We start from the raw sequence: 6,702 nt of genomic DNA on the forward strand, positions 1-6,702 counted from the left end.
AATAAGAGTGCTCGTGCATTGGACTAAAGCTGGAATCTGCACGCAAACACAAAGGAGAAGACAAAGTAATATGGCTCTTGATAGCTAAACAGGTATGCATGCGAGAGCCACTAAACATTGTAACCATTATCTTCTACCTTGACCCAAAGAAAAAGAAAACTATTTACACGGGAAAGCTCCCAACAAGCAAAAGAAGAAAAAGAAAATATTTTTGGGTTTTTCTCAAACTAGACAGACACACGAAAAGAAAACGAAAAAAAAGAAAATAAACTAGCATGGATGATACAGTGGCAAAGTGTGAACACTGACGAACAAAGTGAAAGCATCAGCAAGAATGTAAAGTCGGTGAGAAACACGTACTCCCCCAAGCTTAGGCTTTTGTCCTAAGTTGGTCTACTCCCATGGATTGTCCGGGCGATGCCCAAAATCATAATGAGGGTTGTACGGGAGCGCTGCAGCCACTCCTGAATAGCTGCCTCACGGAGATGAGCAGCCTTTGCCTCCCTCCCATACTCTTCTGCCTCTCCTCTGGTTATGTAATATCTCCGTTTTACCTGAAAGTCAAAGAAGGCAGGAGCAGGAAGGGTAATATGGAAAACACGATGCCGGTTAAATATCAAACGGTATAGGAGGGATTCATCATCCCTCTCAAGGAACTGGTAGCGTGTCAAAGCGATGCAGTCAAGGAAAGCTGTATGGAGCGGGGGATCTCCTTCGCGGATGGGTACTCCAAGAAAAATTTAGTGTTTACTAGTGGCTTCTCTCATGAAAGCAAGTAGACGGTGGGTGAACAAATTACTGTCGAGCAATTGATCGAACCGTGCAAAGTCGTGACAATATCTATGGCAATGATTATATCTATAGGCATCACGTCCAAAACAAGTAGACCGATACTTTCTGCATCTACTACTATTACTCCACACGTCGATCGCTATCCAGCATGCATCTAGTGTATTAAGTCCAAAAGAACAGAGTAACGCCTTAAGCAAGATGACATGATGTAGATGGACAATCTCATATCAACGACAGAGCCCATCTTGTTACCCTTGATGGCAACTACTCAATGTGTGCCTTGCTGCCCCTACTGTCACTAGGAAAGGTCACCACATGGTAAGAACCCAAAACCAAGAACTTCTCCCATTGCAAGAATCATAGATCTAGTTGGCCAAACAAAACCCAAGACTCGGAGAGACTTACAAGGATATCAAATCATGCATATAAGAAATCAGCAAAGACTCAAATATATATCATAGATAATTTGATCACAAATCCACAATTCATCGGATCTCGACAAACACACCGCCAAAGAAGATTACATCGGATAGATCTCCATGAAGATGTAGGCGCCCCCTTGGCTTAAGCCCCCCCTGCAGGCATCCTAAACCTAATCCTCCTCCTATAAATTCCCAAATATTCCCCCAATACCAAAAGAGAAAACAAAAATACTTTTCCGCCGCCGGGAGCCTCCGTTCCCGTGAGATCCAATCTGGGAGCCTTTTTCCGGTAATCTGCCAAAGGGGGAATCGATCATGGAGGGCATCTACATCAACTCCATTGCCCCTCCGATGATGCGTGAGTAGTTCACCACAGACCTACGGGTCCATAGCTAGTAGCTAGATGGCTTGTTCTCTCTCTTTGTTCTTCAATACCATGTTCTTCATGATCTTCATGAAGATCTATCCAATGTAATACTCTTTTGCGGTGTGTTTGTCGAGATCCGTCGAATTGTTGGTTTATGTTCAGATTATCTATGAATATTATTTGAATCTTCTCTGAATTCTTATATGCACGATTTCATATCTTAGCAAGTCTCTTCGAGTTATTAGTTTGGTTTGGCCAACTAGATTGGTAACTCTTGCAATGGGAGAAGTGCTTAGTGTTGGGTTCAATCCTGCGGTGTCCTCACCCAGTGACAAAGTAGGGGTAGTGAGACACGTATTGCATTTTTGCCATCAAGGATTAAAAGATGGTGTTTTCATCATATTGCTTGAGTTTATACCTCTACATCATGCCATATTACCTAGTGTGTTACCATGTTCTTCATGAACTTAATACTCTAGATGTAGGCAGGAGTCGGTCGATGTGTGGAGTAGTGGTAGAAGATGCAGAATCGTTTCGGTCTACTTGACACAGACGTGATGCCTATATGCATAATCATTGCCTTGGATATCTTCATAATTATTCTCTTTTCTATCAGTTGCTCGACAGTAATTTCTTTACCCACCGTATTATTTTCCTTCATGAGAGAAGCCTCTAGTGAAACCTATGGCCCCCGGGTCTATTTTCCATATTATACTTTCAGATCTATAAACCAAAAATACAAAAAATGTATTGCTGCCATTTATTTGCTTTTGTTTTACTTTTCGTTCTAGCAATCTTTTATATCTATCTCTATCAGATCTCATCCTTGCAAATAACCATGAAGGGATTGACAACCCGTTTTTAGCGTTGGGTGCAAGTGTTTGATTGTTTGTGTAGGTGCGAAGATTGGAGCCTTGCTTGTTCCTCCTACTGGATTGATACCTTGGTTCTCAACAAACTGAGGGAAATACTTATCTACTTTCCTGCATCACCCTTTCCTCTTCAAGGGAAAACCAATGCAAGATTAAGAAGTAGCAGTTATCATCAGATCTTCATGGCCGATGAGGATGAAGAGAAAACAACATTCATCACCCCGTGCTGCACATACCGCTTCAGGCGCATGCCTTTTGGCCTGAAGAGTGCGGTTCAACATTTGCGAGGGTTGCTGATACATCCATCTTGCATCATGCTTTTATGTTGATATTTATCGCTTTATGGTCTGTTATTACACTTCACGGTACAATACTTATGCCTTTTCTCTCTTATTTTACAAGGTTTACATGAAGAGGGAGAATGCCGGCAGCTGGAATTCTGGTCTGAAAAAGGAGAAAGTTTGAGATACCTATTCTGCGCAACTCCAAAAACCGTGAAAATCAACGAGGAATTATTTCGTATTTTATAAAATATACTGGGCAGAAGAAGTACGAGAGGGGAGCCACCAGGAGGCCACAAGCCTGCTAGGCGCGACCTACCCCCCTGGCCGCGCCTAGGGGGCTTGTGGGCCCCTGTTTCACCTCTGGCTCCCATATTTTGCTATAAGGAGGGTTTCGTTCCAGAATAATCAAGAGGAGGCTTTCCGGAGGAATCGCCGCCGCCACGAGGCAGAACTTGAGCAGAACCAATCTAGAGCTCCGGCAGGGCCGTCCTGCTGGGGAAACTTCCCTCCCGGAGGGGGAAATCGTCACCATCATCATCACCAACACTCCTCTCATCGGAGGGGACTCATCACCATCAACATCTTCATCAGCACCATCTCATCTCCAAACCCTAGTTCATCTCTTGTAACCAATCTCCGTCTCGCGACTCCGATTGGTACTTGTAAGGTTGCTAGTAGTGTTAATTACTGTTTGTAGTTCATGCTAGTTGGATTACTCGGTGGAAGATTATATGTTCAGATCCTTGATGCTATTCAATACCTCTCTGGTCATGAACATAATTATGCTTTGTGAGTAGTCACTTTTGTTCCCGAGGACATGGGGTAAGTCTTGCTATAAGTAGTCATGTGAATTTGGTATTCGTTCGATATTTTGATGTGTTGTATGTTGTCTCTACTCTAGTGGTGTTATGTGAACATCGACTACATGACACTTCACCATTATTTGGGCCTAGAGGAAGGCATTGGGAAGTAGTAAGTAGATGATGGGTTGCTAGAGTGACAGAAGCTTAAACCCCAATATATGCGTTGCTTCGTAAGGGGCTGATTTGGATCCACTAGTTTAATGATATGGTTAGACTTTGTCTTAATTCTTCTTTCGTAGTTGCAGATGCTTGCGAGAGGGGTTAATCATAAGTGGGATGTTTGTCCAAGTAAGGGAGCCACCCAAGCACCGGTCCACCCACATATCAAACTATCAAAGTAGCGAACGCGAATCATATGAACATGATGAAAACTAGCTTGACAGAAATTCCCATGTGTCCTCAGGAGCGCTTCACCTCCTATAAGAGTTCGTCCTGGCTTGTCCCTTGCTACAAAATGGATTGGGCCATCTTGCTTCACCTTTGTTACTATTGTTACTTGCTACTTGCTACGAATCATCTTATCACACAACTATGTGTTACCGATAATTTCAGTGCTTGCAGAGAATACCTTGACGAAAACCACTTGTCACATCCTTCTGCTCCTCGTTGGGTTCAACACTCTTACTTATCCGAAGGACTACGATAGATCCCCTACACTTGTGGGTCATCAAGACTCTTTTCTGGTGTTGTTGCAGGGGAGTGAAGGGCCTTTGGTAAGTGCAATTTGGTAAGGAAACATTTATATAGTGTGCTGAAATTTATTGTCACTTGTCACTATGGAAACTAATCCTTTGAGGAGCTTGTTCGGGGTATCTTCACCTTGAACAGAAGCACAAGGAGTTGCTCCTCAACCTGCTGCACCTACTGAAAATATTTGTTATGAAATTCCTTCGGGTATGCTAGAGAAAGTGCTGGCTAATCCTATTACAGGAGATGGAACATCACATCCCGACTTGCATCTAATCTATGTAGATGAAGTTTGTGGTTTATTTAAGCTTGCAGGTTTGCCCGAGGATGAGGTCAAGAAGAAGGCCTTTCCCTTATCTTTGAGGGATAAAGCATTGACATGGTATAGTCTTTGTGATGATACTGGATCATGGAACTACAACCGATTGAAATTGGAATTTCATCAAAAGTTTTATCATATGCATTTGGTACATCGTGATCGGAATTATATCTATAATTTTTGGCCTCGTGATAGAGAAAATATCGCTCAAGCTTGGGGGAGGCTTAAATCAATGTTATATTCATGCACCAACCATGAGTTCTCGAGATAAATTATCATTGAGAACTTCTATGCTCGGCTTTCTCATGATAATCGCACCATACTTGACACTTCTTGTACCGGTTCTTTTATGAAGAGAGATATTGACTTCAAATGGAATTTATTGGAAAGAATTAAACGCAACTCTGAGGATTGGGAGTTTGATGAAGGTAAGGAGTCAGGTATGAATCTCAAGTTTGATTATGATAAATCCTTTGTCAAAACAAATAATTTTTGTGATTTTAGCGCTAAATATGGACTTGACTGTGAGATAGTAGCTTCATTGTGTGAATCATTTGCTGCTCATATTGATCTCCCTAAAGAGAAGTGGTTTAAATATCATCCTCCCTTATAAGTCAATGTAGTTAAACCCAATCCAGTTGAAGAGGAAGTCATTGCTTATAATGATCCTATTGTTCCTAGTGCTTACATTGAGAAACCACCTTTCCCTGTTAGAATAAAGGATCATTCTAAAGCTTCAACTGTGATACGTAGGGGCTACATTAGAACACCTACTCCCCCTGAGCAAATTAGAGTTGAACCTAACATTGCTATTATCAAAGATCTCCTGTCCGACAATGTTGATGGCCATGATATTCACTTCTGTGAAGATGCTGCTAGAATTGCTAAACCTCATGCTAGAGACAAACATAAGCCTATTGTTGGCACGCCTGTTGTTTCTGTTAAGATAGGAGATCATCGTTATCATGGCTTATGTGACGTGGGTGCTAGTGTTAGTGCAATACCTCAATCTTTATATGATTAAATTAAAGACGAGATTCCACCTATCGAGATGGAACCTATTGATGTCACTACTCAGCTTGCCAATAGAGATACTATCTGCCCTTTGGGAATTGTTAGAGATGCTGAAGTCTTGTGTGATAAAACTAAGTATCCTGCTGATTTTCTCATTCTTGCTACCACACAAGATAGCTTTTGTCCCATCATATTTGGCAGACCTTTTCTCAATACTGTCAATGCTCATATTGACTGTGAGAAGCAAATTGTCACTGTTGGCTTTGAAGGAGTGTCACATGAGTTCAATTTCTCCAAGTTTGGTAGACAACCTCATGAAAAAGAGTTGTCTAGTAAAGATGAAATTATTGCTCTAGCTTCTATTGTTGTGCCCCTACTGATCCTTTAGAGCAATACTTGCTTGAGCATGAAAATGATATGCATATGGATGAAAGGGATGAGATAGATAGAGTTATCTTTGAACAACATCCTATCCTTAAGAATAATTTGCCCGTTGAACTGCTTGGAGATCCACCCCCACCAAAAGGTGATCCTGTGTTTGAGCTTAAGCAGTTACCTGATACTCTTAAGTATGCTTATCTCAATGAAAAAGAGATATATCATGTTATAATTAGTGCTAGCCTTTCAAAGCATGAAGAAAAGAAGTTACTAAAAACTCTAAGGAAGCACCGTGCTGCTATTGGATATACTCTTGACGATCTTAAGGGCATTAGTCCCACTCTATGCCGGCACAAAATTAAAACCGATCCTGATTCCAAACCACTTGCTGATCGTCAACGGAGATTAAACCCTAAGATGAAAGAGGTAGTAAGAAAAGAAATACTAAAGCTCCTGGAAGCAGGTATTATCTATCATGTTGCTCATAGTGATTGGGTGAGTCCGGTGCATTGCATCCCTAAGAAGGGAGGTATTACCGTTGTCCCTAATGATAAAGATGAATTGATCCCACAGAGGATTATTACTGGCTATAGGATGGTGATTGATTTTAGGAAATTGAATAAAGCCACTAGGAAAGATCATTACCCTTTGCCTTTTATCGACCAAATGCTAGAAAGACTGTCTAAACACACACACTTCTGCTT

Source organism: Hordeum vulgare, chromosome 7H (assembly GCF_904849725.1).
Source record: "Hordeum vulgare subsp. vulgare chromosome 7H, MorexV3_pseudomolecules_assembly, whole genome shotgun sequence".
NCBI lineage: Eukaryota > Viridiplantae > Streptophyta > Magnoliopsida > Poales > Poaceae > Hordeum > Hordeum vulgare.